This window comes from Loxodonta africana, chromosome 5, assembly GCF_030014295.1.
Source record: "Loxodonta africana isolate mLoxAfr1 chromosome 5, mLoxAfr1.hap2, whole genome shotgun sequence".
Lineage (NCBI taxonomy): Eukaryota > Metazoa > Chordata > Mammalia > Proboscidea > Elephantidae > Loxodonta > Loxodonta africana.
The window spans coordinates 45261702-45287287 of NC_087346.1; positions in this window are offsets into that span (position 1 = coordinate 45261702).

Sequence of the window (25586 nt, forward strand, 5' to 3'; positions counted from 1 at the left end):
TAGCGAACAGTTGTTTTTATATCATAGTTTATGCTCACAGAGAGCCAAGGTTTTGATTATTCATGACTTATGGCTTTTGAATTACATAACAATAGAAAACATTAAAAAAAAAAAAAAACCCAGAAAAACAAACCCATTGCCATCAAGTCAATTCCGACTATTAGTGACCCTATAGGACAGAGCAGAACTGCCCATAGAGTTTCCAAGGAGCACCTGGTGGGTTCAAACTGCTGACCTTTTTGATTAGCAGCCATAGATCTTAACCACTATGCTACCAGAGTTTCTGTAGCAAACACACACAGCAATTAATAAACATTCGAAATCCTCTGTGTCCATCTCCAGCTCTGTGACTCTAAGGATGAGCCAGAGGGAATGGAGACTACAGGGAGCCTGCCCAGGGAAGCATTTTTAAAAGCATAGCCCACATCTCAGGTGTGTGCCTTTGCCTTCCCTGGGCTTATCACAAGCCATTCTTCTGTCATGTAATTCTAATCAAATTCCGTCCCGGGGCATGTGCTGAGTTAGTGTTGCTTCCCTGCCTGTACTCTCCTGACATTTGCTGTTTTCTGGGCATTCTCAGTTGCCTGTTCCTGATGCTGGTCTGCCCGGGTGTGGCTGTAACATACAGTTGCTGACCAGGCGCTCACTATACAAAATGATCATCTCAGGGCACTTTCTATTTCGCTATTGAGTAGAGGGTGGCAGTGTCCGATCTGCAATGAAACCATTTTATCTTATATTCTTTGGGCATACTTTCCACTGGGGCAATGTTATCTGCTTAAAAATATGCAAGTCTTCCCTCTTCCCTTTCGATGTCCTTTTGAAGCTATTTGATTACTTTTTATTCAGAGTTCACATTTACTCAAATAGAAATAAACTCCAATAGCTGTAAAAAGAGAGATAGGCTCTCATTGGAATGTGTTTTTCCAACCCTTCTGGTTTTTCTAGTTCAGAGAGGGTAGCCTCTTCAAATGCATACTTTTCTTTTGACAGCTTTGCGGTGATTGGGTGCAGCAGAAAATAGCGCCTGACACATAAAATCCACTGACTCAACTGTGCAATATTTATTTCATAGCCAAAGTAAATAAAAATAAAATACTTCCTTGAACATTTTTGCTCACACTCTGCCTGGCTGCATTGCCAGCAACTTTTCAGATCTTTCTGTTAGGCAACTTTTATTTGCTTTCTGTTATACTATAAATCACCCTCTCCGATCTGAGTCTGATTGGACTACTCTTTGTTGAATAATAAAATGTAGGCATTTCTTGGGTATATATTTTAAATATATGGTAGATAGTGCAATAAAGATGGAATGAGTACAGCCAAATGAGGAATATACCATATCTACATAAGGAGCCCTGGTGGCACAGTGGTTTAGAGCTCTGCTGTTAACCGAAGGTCAGCAGTTGGAATCCACCAGCTGCTTCTTGGAAACTCTGTGGGGCAGCTCTGTTCTGCACTATAGGGTCACTATGAGTTGGAATCCACTCAATGGCAAGGAGTTCATATATATATATATATATATATATATATGTATGTATATAGAAATCCTGGTGGCATAGTAGTTAAGTGCTACAGCTGCTAACCAAAGTGTCGGCAGTTTGAATCCTCCAGGCGCTCCTTGGAAACTCTATGGGGCAGTTCTACTCTGCCCTATAGGGTCGCTATGAATTGGAATTGACTCAACAGCACTGGGTTATATATATGAGATAAAGCCTTTCAAGGGGAAAAAAAATCTTCTCCTTGCCCTAATTACCAATTACCTGGGCCTTGCTGTAGGTTCACTGAAGGAGCTATTATTGCTCAATGATTTGGGCTTTTAGGTGATTGGCGTAGCCAGGACCTTGATGAATCCAAGTACTTATTAACAGGGTTTGACCCAAGGTAATTCAGGGAATGGCAAAGAAATCAGAGAAATCACCACTTGTGGTAGATTTTATTTCCTCAAGGGAGGCAAGCAAGAGCAAGCCTGATTATCACCACAGCGTGAACTCTAATTGACATACTCCAGGGCAAGAAGGTTGGGGAATTTCTGGTGCTGGCAAGGGAAGGGGAATTCATGAGCAAAATAAAAGTTTTCCTGGAGCGACTGGAAATACTACTTATAAACGGAACAAGGTTATATTGCAAGACAAGCCCACGGAGGAGGGTTAGTTTTATTGGAATGACCAATGTGAGCATTCCCAGTGGGAGTTTTCTGACAGTATGGAAACTTGTATACCCTCAATTCTCAATGAGCTTTATTTAGTCTACTCACTTAATGTGAGTTTGTGTTATTTAGCAGTGGCTTTCAAAGGTTTTTATTCTCGTACCTTTAAAATAATTTTTAAGAATTATATAACCCTTACAAATTTTTAAGTTGACACCTAAACATTTCATTATACATTTAACAGTAGTGAATGATGTAATTTTTATGTATCATGAATAATGACATTTTAAAATCACAGTTACAATATTTTCAAGTGTATACAAGTGAATATAAGATTACAGTAATTTGATTCACACCTAAAACCAAAAAACCAAACCCACTGCCGTCGAGTCGATTCTGACTCATAGCGACCCTATAGGACAAAGTAGAACTGCCCCATAGATTTTCCAAGGAGCGCCTGGCAGATTTGAACTGCTGACCTCTTGGTTAGCAGCCATAGCACTTAACCACTATGCCACCAGGGTTTCCACCACAATCTATTTAAAAAAAAAAAAATCTATTAAATTATATTAAAAGGTTATAGTAGTCAAAATCATATTTTTATATTTGTGTATTTCTACTACAGGTAGTATATTTTCACGCTCCAAAGACCTTTATTGACTAAAGATCACAATTCGTTGCAGTTTATATATGTGTACATGTGTGTTGTGTGTAAATACGTGTTCGTAAGTCTTTGAGTTTTAAAAATGTCTAGAGGATTAAAATCATTATGGTTATTTTACTGGACAATTGATCAAAATATATTACCAATGTTGGTAATTAACTATTGAAATTTTTTAAATATTGGAAATATGTGTTAACATGATAGGTTGAACTTTTAAGAATTATTTTATTTATACAAAGCAGAATACTTTTATTGCTAGAATGAAGCAGTGTGCAGCATTAGTTCTATTTTTTGTTTTTGTTTTTATAAACATGAGATTTAAGAATATTTGTTTTTATAAGATATAGCTGGAAATGGAAGAGTTTAGTTGTTTAACAACATATTATTTTTACTTCCTCTAAGTTATATGGAGTCCCTGGGTGCTCCAAATAGTTACTGAGCTTGGCTGCCAATCAAAAAGTTGGCCTTTCAATCTTACCAAGCCACATGGGAGGAAGGCCTGGCTATCTACCTCTGAAAAATCAGCCACTGAAAACCCTGTGGAGCACAGCTCTAGGCTGACACATGTGAGGTCACCATGAATCAGAATCAACATGTCGGTAAGTGATCTGTTTTTTGTTTTTGTTTTGCTTATTGAAATAAAATTGCACAGTTATGCATGATTAAAAATTGTTTTTCATTGACCTAAATGTTTCTTTGGAGCCCTGGTGGCACAGGTCGGCAGTTCGAATCCAGTAGCTGCTACTTGGAAACCCTATGGGGCAGTTCTACTCTGTCCTTCAGGCTTGCTGAAAAAAAAAAAAAAAAAGAATAGAAAATTACCTAAATTGAAAAAAAAAAGTGCTTTAGATGAAAGTTTACAGAGAAAATTAGTTTCTCATCAAACAATGAATACACATATTGTTTTGTGATATTGGTTACCAACCTTGCAATGTGTCAACACTCTCCCCTTCTCAACCTTGGGTTTCCCATTACCAGCTTTTCTGTCCCTTCCTGTCTTCCTGTCCTTGCCCCTGGGCTGTATGCCCATTTAGTCTCACTTTGTTTCATGGGCCTGTCTAACCTTTGGCTAAAGGGTGAACCTCTGGAGTAACTTAAGCACTGAGTGAAAAAAGTATCCGGGGTCCATACTCCTGGGCTTTCTTCAGCCTCTGTCAGGCCAGTAAGTCTGGTATTTTTTTTTGTGAGTTAGAATTTTGTTTTACATCTTTCTCCAGCTCTGCCTAGGGACCTCTACTGCGATCCCTGTTAGAGCCGTTGGTGAAGGTAGCTGGGCATCATCTAGTTGTGCTGGACTCAATCTGGTGGAGGCTGTTGTAGTTGTGGTCCATTTAGTCCTTTGGACTAGTCTTTCCCTTGTGTCTTTGGTTTTCTTCATTTTCTCTTGCTCCAGATGGGGTGGGACCAGTGAAATATCTTAGATGGCAGCTCATAAACTTTTCAGACTCCAGACACTACTCACCTAGTAGGATGTAGAACATTTTCTTTATAAAATATATTATGTCAATTGAGCTAGATGTCCCCTGAGACTATGGTCTCCAGTCTTCAGCCCAGTAACTCGATTCCTCAGGGAGTTTGGATGTAACTATGAATCTTCTATGACTTTGCCTTGGTCGAAATATGCTGACTTCCCCAGTATTGTGTACTGTCTTATCCTTCAACAAAGTTATCACTTGCCTATTGTGTATTTAGTGTTTTTCCCTCCTCACCTCTCCCTTCCATTGTAACCATCAAAGATTGTTCCTTTCCGTGTGTTTTTGTAAGTTTTTATAATAGTGGTCTAATGCAGTATTTGTCTTTTTGTGATTGGCTTATTTCACTCAGCATAGTGTCCTCCAGTTTCACCCCTGTTGTGAGATATTTCACAGATTCATCATTGTTCTTTATCATCGCCTAGTATTCCATCGTGTGTACGTACCATAGTTTGTTTATCTCTTCATCTGTTGATGGATACTTGGTTGTTTCCATCTTTTTGCTATTGTGAATAATGTTGCAATGAACATGGGCACCCATATGTCTATTCCTGTGATGCTCTTATTTCTCTTGGATATATTCCTAGTAGTGGGATTGCTGGACTGAATGATATTTCTAGTTTTTTAAAGAAGTGCCTTATCATTTTCCAAAATAGTTGTACCATTTTGCACTCCCACCAGCAGTGTATAAGAGTTCAAATCTCCCCACAGCCTCTCCAACATTTGTTATTATTATTTTTTTTTATTAGTGCCAGTTGTCAGGGTGAGGTGGTATCTTATTATAGTTTTGGTTTGCATTCCTTTTATGGCTAGTGATTGCGAGCATTTCCTCATATGTCTGTTGGCCACCTGAATGTCTTTCTTGGTGAAGTGTCTGTTCATATCCTTTGTTCATTTTTTAATTAGATCATTTGTCTTTTTGTTGTAGAGGTGTTGAATTTTCCTATAGATTTTAGAGATTAGATCTTTATCAGGTATATCATATCCAAAAAATTTTCCCAATGTAGGTTCCTTTTTTACCCTTTTGGTACAGTCTTTCGATGAGCATAAATGTTTAATTTTTAGAAGATCCCAGTTAACTAGTTCATCTTTTGGTGTTTGTGTATTGTTAATTATGATTTATATCCTATTTATGCCATATATGAGGACCCCTGGCCTTGGCCCTATTTTTTCTTCCGTGATCTTTGCAGTTTTTGGTTTTATATTTAGGTCTTTGATCCATCTTGAATTAGTTTTTGTGTGTGATGTGAGGTATGGGTCCAGTTTCATTTTTTTGCAGATGGGCATCCAGTTTTGCCAGCATCATTTGTTAGGGAGACTGTCTCTTCCCCCATTTAAAGGACTTTGGACCTTTGTCAAAGATCAGGTGACTGTAGGTGGATGAATTTGCATCTGGGTTCTCTATTCTGTTCCATTGGTCAATGTGTCTGTCATAGCAGTACCAGGCTGTTCTGACCACCATAGCTATACAGTAGTTTCTGAAGTCAGGTTGTATGAGGCCTCCTATTTTGTTGTTCTTCTTCAATAATGCTTTACTTATCAGGGGCCTCTTTTCTTTCCATATAAAGTTAATAATCAGATTTGCCATCTCATTAAAGAATGCTGTTAGTATTTGGAACACGATTGCATTATATTTGTAGATTGCTTTTGGTAAAATTGACATTTTCACAATTTTGAGTCTACCTATCTATGAACAGGGTATATTCTTCCATGTAGGTAGGTTTCTTGCAGTAGCGTTTTGTAGTTTTCTTTGTACAAGTCTTTTATGTCCCTGGTTAAATTTACTCCTAAGTATTTTATTTTTTTAGGGGCTATTACAAACCACTGGGTGATTACAAATGTATTGCTTTCCAGATTTCTTTTTTTGTAATTCTCTTTATTGGTATATAGGAATCCACCTGATTTTTTTATGTTAATCTTGTATCCTGCTACTCTGCTGAAATCTTCTACTAGTTTCTGTAATTTTCTTGTGAAGTCTTTTGGGTTCTCTATATATAGTATCATATCATCCACAAATAGGGGTAGTTTTACTTCTTTACCAATTTGCAAGCCCTTTCTTTTTCTTGCCTTATTGTTCTAGCTAGGACTTCCAGCACAATGTTAAATAGGAGCAGTGATAAAGGACATCCTTGTCTTGTTCCTGTTCTCAGGGGGGATGTTTTTAGCCTCTCTCCATTGAGAATGATGTTGGTTGTGGGTTTTGTACACATATCGTTTATTATGCTGAGGAATTTCCCTTCTATTCCTATTTTATTGAGAGTTTTTATCAGGAATGAGTGTTTGACTTTACTGAATGCCTTATCTGTGTCAGTTGAGATGATCATGTGATTCTTTTGTTTTATTTGTGTGGTACATTGCATGGGCTGATTTTCTAATATTGAACCACTCCTGCATAACTGGTATGAATCCCACTTGTTTTTTTTTATATGGCGTTGCATTATATTGTCTAGAATTTTGTTGAGAACTTTTGCGTTTATATTCATGAGAGGTATTGATCTATAATTTTCTTTTTTTTCTGGTGTCTTTGCCTGGTTTTGGTATTAGCGTTATGCTGGCTTCATAGAATGAATTTGGAAGTTTCCCCTCCTTTTCTATGTTCTGAAATAGTTTGAGTAGTACTGGTGTGAGCTCTTCTGTGGGTGTTTGGTAGAATTCTCCAGTAAAGTCACCTGAGCTAGGAATTTTTTGTTGGGAGTTTTTTTTTTTTTTTTTAATTACGTTTTCAATATCTTCTCTTATTATGAATCTGTTCAGATTTTCAGCCTCAGTTTAGGTAGGTAGAGTGTTTCTAGAAATTTGTCCATTTCAAATTTGTTGGAGTACAGTTTTTCATAGTACTCTGTTATGATCCTTTTTATTTCAGTTGGGTCTGTTGTACTATCCCCCCATTTCATTTCTTATTTGGGTTATTTGCTTCCTCTCCTGTTTTTCTTTTTATCAGTGGTTTGATGATTTTGTTGATCCTCTCAAAGAACCAACTTTTGATTTTGCTAACCCTTTCCATTGTTTTTCTGTTCTCTCATTTATTTCTGCTCTGATCTTTATTATTTCCTTTCTTCTGGTTGCTGTGGGCTTCTTTTGCTGTTATCTATTTGTTCAAGTTGTAAATCTCACACTTTGATTTTATCCCTTTCTTCTATTTTGACGTGTACATCTATTCCTGTAAATTGACCTTTGAACACTGACCTTGTGTCCTAAAGGTTTTGGTATGATGTGTTTTCATTCTAGTTTAATTCTAGGAATTTTTAAAAAATTCATCTTTGATTTCTACCATTACCCAGCGGTTTTTAAGCAAGGTATTATTTCTGTTTTCATGTTTTTCAATTTTTTTCCTTGGTCTTCCTGTTATTAATTTCCACTTTTATGGTGTTGTGATCAGAGAAGATGCTGTGTATTATCTCAATGTTTTGGATTTTGCTAAAGGTTGCTTTGTTGCCTAAGATGTGGTCTCTTCTGGAGAATGTTTCGTGTGCATTGGAAAAAAAAGTCTACTTTGCTGTTGCTGGGTGGAGTGTTCTATATATGTCTATGAGATCAAGTTAATTGATCGCGACCTTTAGATCTTCTGTATCTTTGTTGAGTTTCTTTCAAGATGTCGTGACCTATACTGATAGTGGTATGTTAAAGTTTCCTGTCGATTTGTCTTTTCAGTGCTGTTAGAGTTTGTTTTATGTATTTTGGAGCCATATCATTGGGTGTGTAGATATTTATTATGATTATGTCTTCATGGTGAATTGTTCCTTTAATCATTGTCTGTGATTAGTATTATCCCTCCGGTCCTTTTTGGTTGCTATTTGCTTGATATATATATATATATTACCATCTTTTGATTTTTAATATGTTTGTGTCTTTGTTTCTAAGGTATGTATCTTGTGGGTGATGCATCATGATTTTTCTAACCATTTTGTCACTGTCTTTTTATGGTGCATTTAAGCCATTTAAGTTCAGTGTGATTATTGATAGGTGTAAGTTTATTGCTGTCATTGCATAGTGCTTTTTTTGGTGGTGCTGATATTTTCTTTGTTCCTTTACTCTCCTGTGCTGAGCTCTGTTTGTTTGTGGATTTTCTTTTTGTTTCTTTGTTTTTGTAGATTTCATGTTTACTGAGACTATATTTTTCTTCTTTATTTTGATGAGTAAATTTGTTAACTTTCTTTATGGTTACCTTGAAATTTACCCCTAGAGTCTTAAGCTTGAACCAGTCTTTTATTTCTTGATATTGCCTGACTTCCTCTTCATTTTTAAGTTCTATGCCCACACCTCATATTCCCTTTTGTTGTTCTGATGTTGTCATCATTTATAGATTGATGTCTCTGGTTTCCTGTTGTAAGTCCTTTAGTTTTGTTTTATCCTTGAGAGTTCATTACCTAGGTTGGTATCTTATTGATGCTGTCCTGTGTTCTAGATTCAGGCTGTTATCTGATGTTGTTAGTTCTCTAACTGAAGGACTCTCTTCAAAAATTCTTATAAGTTTGGATTTTACATATTTCCTTAATTTTTGTTTATCTGGAAATGTCCTCATTTTGCCATCATTATTAGAGTGAGAGTTTTGCATAATATGTTATTCTTGATTGGCAATTTTTTTCTTTCAAAGTTTTATATATGTCATCCCATTGCCTTCTTGCCTGCATGGTTTTTGCTGAGTAATCAAAGTTTAGTCTTGTTTTTTTTTTTTTTTTTCCCTTTATGAGTAACTTTTTGCTTTTCTTGAACTGCTCTCAGGATTTGTTCTTTGTCTTTGGTTTTTGTCAGTGTGATATTATGATATGTTTTGGTGACTTTATTTTGGGGTCTATCCTATATGGGGTTCATTGAGCTTTTTGGATGGTCAGCTTTTCATCTTTCAAGTTAGAGAAGTTTTCCGTCAGCAAATCTTCAATGATCCTCTCTGTGTTTTCCATTTCCTCTCGCTGTTGTGGAACTCCAAATTCACCTAAATTTTTGCTCTTGATTGTATCCCACATAATTCTTAGTTTTTCTTCATTCTTTTCTCTGATTTTTCTTCAAATAAAGTAGTATCCAAGGATTAGTACTCAATTTCACTGATCCTGTCTTCTGTTGTTTCAAATTTGCTCCTAAAACTGCCTATGGCATAGTACCTTTCTGAAATCTGGTTGTTTATCTTTGGAATTTCTAATTACTGTTTTTGTATGGTTTCTAGTTGTTTCTTTAGTTTATTTGTTCTTGTATTATTTTCCTGAATTTTTCCATTGCTTTGTCTGTGTTTTTCCTGATTTCATCTGTATTTTCAATGATTTTGTTTATTTTTCCTTATTTTTGTCTGCATTTTCCTTTATCTCTTAGAGAACGTTGAATATTAGAGTTTTGAATTCCTTATCAGGTAGTTTCAGTGCCTTTTCTTCTATCAGAAGGTCATCTGGTGTTTTATTTTTGTTGCTTTCTGGAGCCATCATGTCATTTCTTTTATATGTTTTGATATTGTCTACATCTTCTGCACATTCAGTCATTGTTTCCTTCATTTATTGATTGTAGGTTTGTTTGTTACATCCTGCTTTTTTGTTTTATTTGGTTAAGTCTGGTTGAGTTGGTTAGACGTGTTTTTTTGCTTGCTCGTCTGTGGGCACAATAATTCTCACAGCCCTGTCAAGGTAAGCAGAGTTGTTCACTCACCTATGGTGCAGCAGGACAGGTCCAGTGGTGGGGGGTCGGGGGGGGAGTGGTGAGGATGATTCATTTGTGGCATGAACTGGGGCCAGTGGGGTGGGTCTCAGGGCAGGGCAGCAGGGCCTTAGGTCCAGAGGTTGGCATCGATATCACTCAGGGGTGTGGTGCTCAGCGGGATGGGTCTGGGGTAGCACAGGGCAGTTTCAAGACCCCATGCCAGTACCCCTTGGGGGCACTCACTCAGTGGGGTGGGGCCATAGGGCAGCACAGGGTCAGGCCTGGGGTTCTGGAGGTCTGCCCAAATGTTGCTCGGGTCACAGAACTCGGCACATGGTGCAGAGAGGCCAGAGGGAAGGGAGAGGATGTGATGTGTGGAGCTTAGTAGGAGAGAGAAAGAAACAGAAGCAAAGAAAATGAAGACAAACAGAAAAAATAATAAAAATACATATATAAAATGGCACAGTGTGAGTCAGCAGGTGGGGGTGGGACAGAACCAAGGAGGTTGTGTGCCGGTGGCTCTGTAGCCAAGCAATGTAGCATGGCCCATTGAGAAGGGGTGGGGGTGGCTCACAGAGCTAGGTGGGCAGGAGAAAGGAAAGGCAGAAAAGGAAAGAGAGAGAAGAAACAAAAACAAAATATGGTGCTGAGGGAACCACACATTGGGGGCGGAGTGGAACTGGAGTGGCAGTGAATTGGTTGTCTCTCTCTCTGGGCATTGCAACACAGCCAGTCATGAAGGGGTGGAGGCAGTGCACAGTCTAGGTGGGAAGGAGAAAGGGAAAGATAAAGAAAAATAAAATATGGTGCTGAGGAAGCTGGCCACTGGGAGTGGGGCAGACCTGGAGAGGCTGTGTGCCGGTGTCTCTCTAGCCGAGTGGTGAGGCACAGCCCATTGAGAAGGGGTGCAGCATACAGAGCTAGGTGGGCAGGAGAAAGGAAAGGAGAGAAGCAACAACAAAAAATTTGACACTGAGGGAACCAGCTGTTGGGGCAGGGTAGAACCAGGGTTGTGGAGAACTGGTGTCTATCTCTCTACAGGCAGCATGGCAGTAGAGGTAGCACAGGGCTTAGTGCTCTGCCCCCTGTTGGGAGCCCTGTGATGTTGCCTTCCTGTACTCTCTGTCTGGAGTCTTTGATCGCTGTGCTCCAAGATGGTGAATCTGTGCCTTGTTAGCTGGCAGGGTCCTTCACTCTTTAGCTCTCCTATTTCTCTGTTCTTTGTCAGTTTCTTCTGCCATTCAGATGCTTGGCCTAGTTCTTTCTCCCTTCACTTGATGCTTAGAGTTCCAGGATTTACACTTGAATCTATTTTACTTAGTTTTTTTGGTCTTTGCTGCAGAGGGATGGCATGGCACCCCTGTCTATAGCACCATGTTGGCTCTGCCTCTTGCAATTTGTTTAGTCACTGGGGTCATTTACTTTCTCAATTTTTAAAGGTATATCTAAAATGCTTTCAAATGATTCATTAGTCGTTATTAGTGGTTTGCTACATTTCATAAAGGGGCATATTATTTAATCTGGTGGGATCAGAAAGAGTTACGAAAATTAAAATATTGCAAATCTACTATATCTTTGCCAACACAGTTAAAAAAAAAAAAAAAAAACTTACACCTTACCATGTGCTTTAAATATATTTGTATCAAAACCTTGGAACTATATATTTAACTCAATTTTTGGGATACAAATTGATTAGTAAAGCCAGTTTTTATCATAAAATCAATGAAGCAATTCAGATTTACATTCCTTCAGAAAAAGTCTAATTTTACCTTAAATTCAATTTTTTTTTTTTAATATGCCTCATTGTGGCTACTGTCTATCTTCTGAATTAAAACCTAAAATAGATGATAGATAAATAACTGGCTATTTAGATAGCTAGATAGGGAGATATTGATAAGGCACAAAGCCTTCCTAGGAGTTTGTTGCCTAATTAAAATAAGTTGCTGCCTAGCTTGCTATTTCTTACTTAGGCTTGGTTTGCCTTGTTTTCATGGGACCCTTCCTGATGGATGGTGGATTCTTTGATAAAGACGTCAAATAGAAGAGGATAGGTTATCAAATGGCAATTATAAATTTTTCCACCACCTTCTTCTATGATAGATTTAGATTAAAAATATTGTAACATTAGCCCAAATACCTTATTTCTAATGTCACCTTTTACCATTAATAGAAATACGTTTTCCAGGAAATATCCAAAAGTTTGCCACACACTAATGATATATTTATTAAAGGAAGATTTAGTGACACCAACCTTTTGTGTGCTTTGTGCTTTTTAAACTTTTCACAACTTTTTATTATGGAAAATTTCAGAGACATACAGAAGTGGAGAGAATAATATAATGACCCTCCACGTATCCATTTCCAGCCTCAATAATTAACAACACATACTTAGTTTTGTTTTAATAATGACATACCCATATCCTCTACCCTGGATTATTTTGAAACAAATTCCAAACTTCATATAATTTTATTTGTGTTTCATTAAATATCTTAAAAACAAAGACAGTTTACAAATAATTGTGATACTATTATCTAAAATTTTTAAATGAACAACATTTTCTCAGTATGATTAGCTATCCAGACAAAGGTCACATTTTCTTATCAATTTTGTTTTACAATTTGCTTAAAACAGGATTCAGGAAAAGTCGATTCATTGCAATTGATTGGTATTTCTCTTGACTTTTTAAAGATGTTTTGTCCTCTCCATTTCTTTCTCTCTCTCCTCTTTCTTTTCATATTTTTGTTGTTGCTGTTGTTGAACAAACTAGGTCGTCTTACAGAATTTGCCACAGCCTGGAGTTTGCTGATTGAGACCTCATGGCATTCATTAAATTGTTTATTTTTTCATGGTGTTATCTATAAGTTTCTTTAAATCTAGAAACTTGATTAGATTATTTTTTGGCTAGTCTTCTTCACAGGTGATGTTGTGTGTACTATCATCTGGAGTTTTGTAATGTCTGGTGATCCCTCATGGCATGACGTTATCAACCACTGATGATTATTGCCAACATCCATTAATTTAATAGAGTTGTAAAATATACTGTTCCAATCTTACCATTCTTTCTTCATGTATTAAGTGGAATATTTCTACAAAGATAAAATTCTCTCTTCAAGTATTTACTCATCCTAATTCAGTTTGTGGAGGAAAGGTAAGATGAATGTTTAATTCTTTCTCAACAATTTTCAAAATAATGCATTTGTTCATAACATCTAACAAAAATGACCAATGTGTTTTTGAATATCATGAGCTCAGGGATTTAAACGTATTTTATGAATCAGTCCCTTTTAATTATGATCCTCATGGAAGTTCAACGGCTTCATCTCTTGACAGTATATTTACTTCTGAGGCTTTTTACCATGATTTAAATCTTTCTCAGCTTTATAGCTTTCTGGTAAAACAGGATGTTTCAGATTGATCTTGTATATTTTCTGCTCAGGTCTCAAATTAACTATTTCTCCAAAGAGAACTGGTCACTTTTAGAGGGAAATGGACACTAGGGCTTCTTATTTTACAGGATTGGTCTTTGTCTCTAGGCCTTTTCATTGGACAGTTCTATGATTTCTAAAAAATATATCTTGAGTTTATAGCTATACTTTCAAGTCAATTTCAGCACTACACAGATTTCATCGACTCTTATTTGGAACTTGTTTTAACCATGGTAAAATACAATTTCTTAAGGATGCCAACATAATTGAAGAATTATGTTGGCATCCTTAAGAAATTATATTTTTGGTTGCTTCCAGTTTGGTGCTATTACAAATAAAGTTTCACGGAACTGTATAATTTCTTGTACGAACACATGCTTTCATTAATCTTACGAAAGTTTGAACATAAAACTTATGGTTAATATGTTAGATGTCTGTTTAATTTTTTAACAAACTGCTAAGCTGTTTTCCAAAGGAGTGGTACCATTTCACATTTCTACTAGCGGTGTACAAGAGTTCCAGTTGCTCATTGTGAAAATGTCAATTCTACCCCCCACCCAAAAAAAAAAGCAATCCACAAATACAATGTAATCTTGATCCAAATACCAACAACAGTTCCAGTTGCTCATTGTGAAATGTCAATTCTACCCAAAGCAATCCACAAATACAATGTAATCCTGATCCAAATACCAACAACATTCTTTAACGAAGTAGAAAAAGTAATCACAAACTTTACATGGAAAGGGAAGAGGCCCTGGTTAAGTAAAGCACTGTTGAAGAAGAAGAATAAAGTAGGAGGACTCACACTACCTGACCTCAGAACCTACTATACAGCTACAATAGTCAAAACATCCTGGTACTGGTACAACGACAGACACATTGACCAATGAAACAGAATGATAACTCAGATGTAAATCCATCCACCTATGGTCACCTGATCTTTGACAAAAGTCCAAAGTCCATTAAATGGTCTTTTTTAAACAAATGATGCTGGCAAAACTGGATGTCAATCCACAAAAAAAAAAAAAAAAAAAGAAAGAAAAGAAAAGAAATAGGACCCATACCTCACAGCATACACAAAAACTAATTAAAAATGACCAAAGACCTAAATATAAAACCAAAAACTATACAGACCATAGAAGAAAAAATAAGGTCAATGCTAGAGGCCCTGATACATGGCATAAATAGCATATAAACAACAACTAATAATACACAAACACCAGAAGATAAGCTAGATAACTGGGATCTTCTAAAAATGAAACGCTTATGCTCATCAAAAGACTCCACCAAAAGAGTAAAAAGTGAACCTATAGACTGAGAAAAAAATTTGGCTATGACAAACCTGACAAAGGCCTAATCTCTAAAATCTATTGGAAAATTCAACACTTCTAATACAAAAAGGCAAATAATCCAATTAAAAAATGGGCAAAGGGAATGAATATACATTTCTCCAAAGAAGACATTCAGGTGGCTAACAGACATATGAGAAAATGCTCAAGGCTACTAGCCATTATAGAAATGCAAACCAAAACTACAATGAGATATCATCTCACCCAGACATTACTGGGACGAATCAGAAAATAACAAATGTTGGAGAGGCTTCAGGGAGTTTGGAACTCTTATGTACTGCTGATGGGAATGCAAAATGGTACAACCATTTTGGAAAACAATATGGCACTCCCTTAAAAAGCTAGAAGTTTTATAGTTTTAGGTTTTACATTTAATCAACTTGCAGAATTGACTTAGAAATTTTGTCAAAAATCATATGATTCAGCAATGTCACTACTAGGAATATCACCTAGAGAAATAAGATCCAGCACATGAATAGACATGTGCACACTAATGTTCATTGGAACACTATTCACGATAGTAAAAAGATGAAAACAAGTACACATCAACAGATGAATGTATAAACAAACTATGGTACATTCACACAGTGGAATACTACCTAACAATAAAGAACAATGATGAATCTGTGAAACATCTCACAACATGGGTGAATCCGGAGGGCATTATGCTGAATGAAATAAGTCAGTTACAAAAGGACAAACACTGTATGAGATCACTACTATAAAAACTTATGGAAAGGCTTGCAAACAAAAAAGAAACAATCTTTGATGGTTATGAGGGAGAGGAGCTGAAGAGTAGGGAGAGAAAAACACTAAACAGACAATAGATAAGTGATAACTTTAGCGAAGGGTAAGACAGTACACAATACTGAGGAAGCCAGCACAACTTGACCAAGGCAAGGTCAAGGAAGCTTCATAGAGACATGCAAACTCCCTGAGGGACCCAATGACTTTGCTGATGACTGGGGACTATGGTCGTGAAGAACATCTAGCTCAATTGGCATAACATAGTTTATAAAAAAAATATCCTACATCCTACTTTGGTGAGTAGCGTCTGGGATCTTAAAAGCTTGTGAGCAGCTGTCTAAGATACTCCACTGGTCCCTCCCCATCTGGAGCAAGGGAGAATAAAGAAAGCCAAAGACACAAGGGAAAGCTTAGTTCAAAGGACTAGTGGACCACAACCACCACTACTTCTACCAGCCTGAGTCCAGCACAACTAGATGGTACCCAGTTACCACTCCCGACTGCTCTGACAGGGATCACAATTGAAGGTCCTGGACAGAGAAGAAGAAAAATGTAGAACAAAATTCTAACTCACAAAAAAAGACCAGGCTTACTGGCCTGAAAGAGCTCAGTAATGAAATCTCTCCTGAGGTTCAACCTTCAGCCAAAGATTAGACAGGCCCATAAAACAAAATGAAAGTAAAGGGGCACACCAGCCCAGGGGCAAGGAACAGAAGGCAGGAGGGACAGGAAAGCTGGTAATGGGGAACCCAAATTTGAGAAGGGGAGAGTGTTGACATGCTGTGGTGTTGGTAACCAATGTCACAAAACAATGCGTGTATTAATTCTTTAATAGGAAGCTAGTTTGCTCTGTAAACCTTCGTCTAAATACACACATGCACACACACACAAAAACAGTTCCAGTAGCTCTATTTCTTTAGCAACTTTGTCTTGTCAGTCTTTTTAATTTTAGCCATTCTATATTATATCATAATGTGATGTTAATTTGCATTTTGTTAATGACTAATTATGTTGAGCATCTTTTCATGTGCTTTTATGCCATCTTTATATCTTCTTTTGTAAATCATCTTCTTAATATTTTGTCCATTTTATATTGGATTATTTGTTTTCTTATGATCGTGTTTTGAGAGTTCCCGTATTCTGGATACAAATATTTTAACAGATTTTTAATTTTTAATTTTTTTTTTTAATTTTGTGACTGAAAGATATTCAAAGAACAAAACTTAATTTTAATGAAGTCAAGCTTGTATTTATTTTATAGGCAATGCTTTCTCTTTTATAAATAATGTCAAAGCTAAGAAATCCTTGCCTACCTCAAAGCCACAAAGATTTTCTCCTATGTTTCATTTGTATCCCATTGTGATTTAAATTTACATTTTGCTAATAACTAATGATCTTGAAGTTTTATAGTTTTAGGCTTTACATTTAATCAACTTTGCAGAAATGACTTAGAAATTTTGTTAAAAATCAATTGACCTGATGTGTATGGTTCTATTTCTGAACACACTATTCAGTTCCATTTTTGAATATGATGCCACTATCACAGCATTTTTATTTTTATAGTTTTATGATAAGTTTTTAAACCAGGTAGTGACAGTCCTTCAACTATTTTCTTCTCCCCCCTGCCCCTCTTTGTTGTTGTTTTGTTATTCTAGGTCTTTTGCACGTCCATGTGAATTTTAAGAAGCAGAAGAAAAAGGAGGAGGAGGAAGAGGAAGGGGGCAGAAGGAGGAGGAGGGGAGGGGGAAGAAAACCTGCTAGAATATTGAATGGGATTTTGCTAAATTTATAGACCAATTTGAAAGAACTACCAACCTAACATTATTGAGCCTTCCAATTCATTAACAAAATATATATCAACATTTACTAAGGTTTTCTTTAATTTCTCTCAGGCATATTTTGTAGTTTTCAATATAAAGGCCTCACACGTGTTTAATTAGTTTCTCCTTAAATGTCTTGTAATTTTTATACTATATTCAATAATATTAATTTTTATATAAGTTCCAATTGTTCACTGCAAATACACAAATATACACACACACATTGACTTTTGGATATTGATCTTAAATTACGCAAACTTGCTAAAATTATTTTTTACTTCTAGTATCTTGTGTGTAGGTTTAATTAGATTCTCTTTGCAGGTGATCATTTGCGAACAAAGAGGGTTTTAGTTTCTCCATTATAATTGTGATGTCTTTTATTTTCTTTTCTGGTTTTATTGCACTGCTCAGAATTTCTAGTATAAAGCTGTAGCAAGAGTAGAATCCTTGAGTTTTATGGTAGCTGTAGGTTTCTTGGAGACATGTTCTATTAAATTGAGAATTTCCTTTCTATTCATAGTTTGGTGGAAATTTTAAACCAGGAATATATATTGGATATTGTTAAATGCTTTTTCCGCACACTGGCGGTGTAGTGGTTAAGAGCTACATCTGCTAACCAAAAGGTCGGCAGTTTGAATCCACCAGGCACTCCTTGGAAACCCTTTTGGGCAGTTCTACCCTGTCCTATAGGATCACTTTGAGTTGGAATTGACTCGAGGGCAATGGGTTTGGTTTCGATTGAGGTGATAGTGCATTTTTCGTTTTTATTCTGTTCTTATGGTAAATTGTGTTGTTTGATTTTCAAATAATATACCATCCTTGCCTTCCTGGGATAAGCCCTATTTAGTCATCATATATTAAGATGGTCCAAAGACATACTTGGTCCAGATTTTTAATCTTTTCAATGCTATAGCACAATGTGTTTAACTCCAACCTATAGGTTTTGTGTGAACATCTCTGATTTTCACTGGGAGAAATGAAAAACCCTCATATTAGAAGTTCCTAAAAGCAGCTATTTCTGGGGTTCTTAATCACACTTCTTGCCAACTAAAGTCTCAAAGTCTTGTCCCCAAAGCCCTTTGTCACTCACTGAGAGATAGATTGGTAAGCAAGGTACTAAATCATATTCCACTCTCCCTTCCTTCCATTCTCACTGTCTCTTTTCTTTCTGCAATTCACTTTCTTTCATTCTTTTAAACAAATATTTACAAACAATTTTAGTGTGATGTGTATAAAGGGGTATAAACCAAAAAATCCAAACCCTTTGCCATGAAGTCAGTTCTAACTCATAGTGACACTATAGGACAGAGTAGAACTGCCCCGTAGGGTTTCCAAAGAGCGCCTGGTGGATTTGAACGGCTGACATTTTGGTTAGCAGCCATAGCTCTTAATCACCATACCACCAGGATTTCCAAAGGGGTATAGGCTTATAAAAAACTCAGCCGCTTGCATAATGGTGTTCAGAACTACTTATAAGGAGCCCAGCGTCAAGAATGGGAGAGTGTTGACATGTCGTGTGGTTGGCAACCAATGCCACAAAAGAATACATGTATTAACTGTTTAATGAGAAACTAATTTACTCTGTAAACCTTCATCTAAAGTACAATAAAAAGAAAGAATGTGGAAAAAAAAACAAGTCTAAAACACATAGACCAAAACAAACAAACACACAAACAAACCAGCTATAAGGATCAACAAACTATAATTCAGAGGAAAAATAATAGCAATTGTATGGTAATGGTGCTATAATAGAAAAGTCCAAGGAATTATTAATTATGCCTGTTTTTAGCTCCATGAGAAAAGTTTTGACCTTTCAGTAATGAGGATCTTACAGTTAATCTCTCGGTTCAAATCCTGGCTCTATAATTTCCTAGCTATGAGAAATTGAGCAAGATACTTAATCCCATGTGGAGGTAAGTACAGTATCTACCCTGACTTAGTTATCTAGTGCTGCTATAACAGAAAAACCACACATAGATGGCTTTAACAAACAGAAATTTATTCTCTCACAGTCTAGGAGGTTAGAGGTCTGAATTCAGGGTGCCAGCTTCAACGGAAGGCTGTATTTCTCTGCTGGCTCTGGGAGAAGGTTCTTGTCATCAATCTTCCCCTGGTCCAGGAGCTTCTCAACACAGGGACCCTGGATCCAAAGGACATGCTCTGCTCCTGGCCCTTCTTTCTTGATGGCTTGAGATCCCTCTCCTCTCTGCTCACTTCTCTCTTCTATATTCAAAAGAGGTTGACTCAAGATACAACCTAATCCTTAGACTGAGTCCTGCCTCATTAGCATAACTGCCTCTAATCCTGCCTCACTAACATCATAGAGGTTAGGATTCACAACACATAGGATAATCACAAAATGGTGTACAACCACACAGTACTGGAAATCATGGCCTAGTGAAGTTGATACACATTTTGGTGGGGACACAATTCAATTCATAACAATCCCATAGTATTCTTGTGGAAAATTTATTGAGAGAAAACATGTAGTATTAGAAAAGTTTATGGCACATAAAAATCCTTAATAAATGCTAGTTATTAATGTTGTTTTTATTTCTGTATTCAACATCCACTATTATACTTTCCTAAAAATGCATGCAGCATCTTTGATTATTTTGATTTTCAATTATTACTTGCTCTGTGTATCTTTACCTGCCTCCTCCATAGTTGGTTATACTCTGTAAACTTGAATCTCAATCTGGATCAAGACTAAACGCGCCAGCAGTTATTTTAATTTGGAGGCTTACAAAAAGTAGTTGTCTACACCTCAACTTTAAGTTGAATGTAATATTTTAAAATAATTCTTGTTTCAGGCATTTGACATTTTAATAATCTGCTATCATCAAACCCTTCATTATGAAAAAAGTCCACTAGAATGTTAAATATTAAGCCAGATGTATTACTATAATATATGTGATGCAGATTTTTTCTCTCTCTCTAGCATGCCTGGTAGTTATCTATAGAAGTATCTCCCAGTCTTTCTTCTCTGAGAATAATCCTTTCTATCCACACAGATTTGGGATTAAGCTGTGGTCATATTTTTTTCATATAGCCCTAGCTTCCTGCCCATAATTAAACAGGTATAGATAACTGTCTCTAGTATGGCCAGTTGGACACTCTCTTCTTATACATAAAAAAGGAATTCTAATTGAGATGTCTCAACAAACAGTTGCAGCTCTGGAAGTACTCACTTGTCTATGCCAAAAAATTTGGAAGACAGCTACCTGGCCAACGGGCTGGAAGAGATCTATATTTATACCTATTCCCAAGAAAGGTGACCCCACTGAATGTGGAAATTATCAAACCATATCATTAATATTACGTGCAAGTAAAATTTTGCTGAAGATCTTTCAAAAGCGGCTATAGCAGTATATTGATAAGGAGCTGCCAGAAATTCAAGCTGGATTCAGAAGAGGACGGGGAACGAGGGTTATCATTGCTGATGTCAGAATGATCCTGGCTGAAAGCAGAGAACACCAGGAAGATGTTTACCTGTGTTTTGTTGACTATGCAAAGGCATTCGACTATGTGGACCATAACAAATTATGGATAACATTGGGAAGAATGGGAATTCCAGACACTTAATTGTGCTCATGAGAGAGCTGTACATAGACAAAGAGGCAGTCGTTCGAACAGAACAAGGGGATATTGTGTGGTTTAATATCAGGAAAGGCATGAGTGACGGTTATATCTTTTCGCTATACTTATTCAATCTGTATGCTGAACAAATAATCCCAGAAGCTGGACTACATGAAGAAGAACTGGGCATCAGGACTGGAGGAAGACTCATTAGCAACCTGTTACACAGATGACACAACCTTGCTTGCTGAAAGTGAAGAGGACTTGAAGCACTTACTGGTGAAGATCAAAGACTAAAGCCTTCAGTACACCTCAATTTAAAGAAAACAAAAATCCTCACAACTGGACCAATAAGCAACATCATGATAAACTGGGAAAAGATCAACATTGTCAAGGATTTCATTTTCCTTGGATCCACAATTAACACCCATGGAAGCAGCAGTCAAGAAATCAAAAGACACATTCATTGGGCAAATCAGCTGCAGAAGACCTCTTTAAAGTGTTAAAACGCAAAGATGTCACGTTGAAGACTAAGGTGTGCCTGACACAAGCCATGGTGTTTTCAATCGCCTTCTATGGATGTGAAAGATGGATGGTGAATACAGAAGATGGAAGAAAAATTGATGCTTTTGTATTGTGGAGTTGGTGAAGAATATTGAATATACCATGGACTGCCAAAAGAACGAACAAATCTGTCTTGGAAGAAGTACCACCAGAATTCTCCCTGGAAGCTAGGATGGCGAGATTGTGTCTCACATACTATGGACGTGTTGTCAGGAGGGATCAGTCCCTGGAGAAGGACATTATGCTTAGTAAAGTAGAGGATCATTGAAAATGAGGAAGACTCTCAAGGAGAAGGATTGACACAGTGGCTGCAACAATGGGCTTAAGCATAGCAAGGATGGTGAGGATGGCACAGGACCAGGCAGTGTTTCCTTTTGTTATACATAGGGTCACTATGAGTTGGAACCAGCTCGATGGCACCGAACGATAACAATGATATGGACATTTTGGCTATTATGTTAGGGGACTCTGTGTCCTATTTAAATCTTTTATTTTAGAAGGCAGTCCACCCTGTTTAGATTTAGCATGTAGGAATTGGTACCAAACAATGACAATGATATGGACATTTTGACTATTATGTTAGAGGACTCTGTGTCCTATTTAAGTCTTTTATTTTAGAAGGCAGTCCACCCTGTTTAGATTTAGCATGTAGGATTTGGCCTAATTTTGTGAGCTCTGATTTCCACGGCAGCTTAACTTTCAGTGCTTTTGTGTGTTACTTTGATCTTTTTGATTTACCTGATGCTGCTAGAGCTCCCATTGGTTTCTGATGCTGTTTTCTGAGAGGGTAGAAGATGCTCCCCAGGCTAGGTTCCCAGGTGTCTCTTGTCAGTGGAAGAATGTAGTGGAATGGCCCTTCAGTTTCCTGTGGTATCTTGTTGTCTCTGGGAAGAGAAGGGACATTTCAGGCCCATGGAGTCAAAAAGCCTTCTAGGAGGGAAAAATTGATGTGGCTGGGTTCCACTTACTGGTTCTTCCTGCTGCATCAGAAAGTTTCTCCATGGGGAAGGAGAGTCTTGGCCTCTTATTGTTGGTGGGACTCTCCATAAATCTCCCTTGCCCATGGTGCCATACTCCCCTGATGTTGTCAGATAGACTCCCAACTGAGGAAGAAATGAACATACCTGTTACACCTTCTGTTGTTAGTTTGGGAGTTAGGAAATGTTGAGTCTTGTGTTCCTTTGGATGAGGGGCATATAAGAAGCCCTACCACTGTGTTATTTGTGTTATCTTCCAGACCTGGAGTTCTAAAACAGCTTTTCTTCTTATTATCATCTTTCAGAGTTCTCCTTTGATGTCTCATGCGTTATTTTTGGGGTATATAGTTGTGCTTATGAGGGAAGAGCAATGATAGACAGGTCTACACAATCTCGTCTGGACTGAAATGTCAGTTAAAAAAATAGAGAAAAATCAGTTAAACAAAAAGCTGTTCTTTGGGGAAAAAATCGACGAAATTGATAAAGCTCTAGCAGAAATGACAAAAAAGAGAGAGAAGATACAAATTGTCAATATCAGGAATGTAACAGGACATAACACAGGTGGTCCTGTAGTCATTAAAAAGATAGCAAGAATACTATGAGCAACTTCACATACATAAATTGAATAACTTAGAATAAATACCAGAACCCAACAAATATGTACAGGGATTATATGCTGAATATTACAAAATCCCAATGGGGAAAAAAAATTAAAGAAAACCTAAATAAACTGAGAGATAAAATGTGTTCACAGATTGGAAGATTCAACTTAGTAAAGATGTCAATTATTGTACGCACACCCATGTTCATTGTAGCACTGTTTACAACAGCAAAAAAGTGGAAGCAACCAAGGTGCCCATTAAGGCATGAATAGATAAATAAATTATAGTATATTCATACAATGGAATACTATGCATCAATAAAGAACAGTAATGAATCTGTGAAACTTTTCATAACATGGAGGAATCTGGAAGGCATTATGCTGAGTGAAATTAGCCAGTTGCAAAAAGACAAACGCTGTATGAGACCACTGTTATTAGAACTCAAGAAATAGTTTAAACAGAGAAGAAAATATTCTTTGATGGTTACAAGAGTGGGAAGGGAAGAAGGCAGAAGGGTATTCACTAATTAGATAGTAAAAATTAGATAGTAGATGAGTACTATTTTAGGTGAAGGGAAAGACAACACACAATACAGGAGAGGTCAGAACAACTGGACTAAACCAAAAGCAAAGAAGTTTCGTGAATAAACTGAATGCTTCGAAGGCCAGCATAGCAGGGGCGGGGGTTTGGGGACCGTGGTTTCAGGAGACTTCTAAGTCAATTGGTATAATAAAATCTATTAAGAAAACATTCTGCATCCCACTTTGGAGAGTGACATCTGGGGTCTTAAACACTAGCAAGCGGACATCTAAGATGCATCAATTGGTCTCAACCCACCTGGAGCAAAGGAAAATGAAGAACACCAAAGACACAAGGTATTTATGAACCCAAGAGACAGAAAGGGCCACTTAAATCAGGAGTATATCAGCCTGAGATCAGAAGAACTAAATGGTGCCTGGCTACAACCAATGACTGTTCTGACAGGGAACACACAGAGAACCCCTAATGGAGCAGGAGAGCAGTGGGATGCAGACCTCAAATTCTTGTAAAAAGACTAGACTTAATGGTCTGACTGAGGCTAGAAGGATCGCGGAGGTCATGTTCCCCAGACCTTCTGTTAGCCCAAGACAGGAACAATTCCCAAAGCCAACTCTTCAGACAGGGATTGGACTGGACTACGGGATAGAAAATGATACTGGTGAAGAGTGAGCTTCTTGGATGAAGTAGACACATGAGACTATGTGGGAAGCTCCTGTCTGGAGGGGAAGATGAGAAGGCAGAGGGGGACAGAAGCTGGCTGAATGGACATGGAAATAGAGGGCAGAGAGAAGGAGTGTGCTTTCTCATTAGGGAGAGAGCGATTAGGAGTATATAGCAAGATGTATATAAATTTTTGTATGAAAGACTGACTTGATTTGTAAATTTTCAATTAAACACAATAAAAATTAAAAAAAGAAAAGAAGATGTCAATTCCCCCAAATTTAATGCAATTCCTAGCTAAATTCCAGTACATTTTTTTTTTCTTTTTTTGGAGACATAGACTTGCATATTCTAAAATGGAAAGCTGCATGACCTAGAATAGTTAAAACAATCTTGACAAAAAAGTATAAAGTTGGAGAAATTACTTTATTCAATATTAAGGCTTACTATATAGCTGTAGAGCCCTGGTGTGCAGTGGTTAAGAGCTATGACTGCTAAGCAAAAGGTCAGCAGTTCCAATCCACCAGCTGCCCTTTGGGAAGCCTATGGGGCAGCTCTTCTCTGTCCTATAGGGTCTCTATGAGTTGGAAATCAACTTGATGGCAACAAGTTTGGTTTTTTAGTTTTACGGCCATAGTAATAAAGATTGTATAGTATTGGCAAAAGAATAGACATAAAGATCAATGGAAAATAATAAAGGACCCAGAAATAAAGCCACTCAAATATGCTCAAGTGACTTTTGATAAATGTGCAAAAGTGATCCAATGGGGAAAGGATAGCCTTTTCAATGAATGGTACTAGGGCAATTGTATACCCATAGGCAAAACAATGAACCTCAGTCTATATACCACACTCTGTATAAAATTAACTAAAAATGAATCATGAACTTAAATATAAAACTATAAAACATTTAGAAAAAGAAAAGGACAAAATATTGCTGATCTAGGGCTAGGAAACCCTGGCAGCGTAGTGGTTAAGTGCTATGGCTGCTAACCAGAAGGATGGCAGTTCGAATCCACCAGGAGCCCCTTGGGAACTCTATGGGGCAGTTCTACTCTGTCCTATAGGGTTGCTATGAGTCAGAATCGACTCAACGGCAATGGGCTAGGGCTAGGCAAGGAATTTTTGGACCTAACATAAGCTTTATTCATAAAAAGAAAAAACGATAAATTTAGTTTATGTAAAGAGAGTGAAATAAGTTACACACTTGGAGAAAACAATTGCATAATGGCCCCCCAAGAAGCTGTGAATGTTAACTTACACGGCAAAAAAGACTTTGCAGATGCGATTAAGGAGCTTGTGATGATGTGATCATCATAGACTTTTCTGAAAGGGGGAGGCAATGTAGTTCCTTTAAAAGAGAGATGCAGGTAGGCCAGACAGGCATGAAGATGGAAGCAGAGACTGGAGTGATG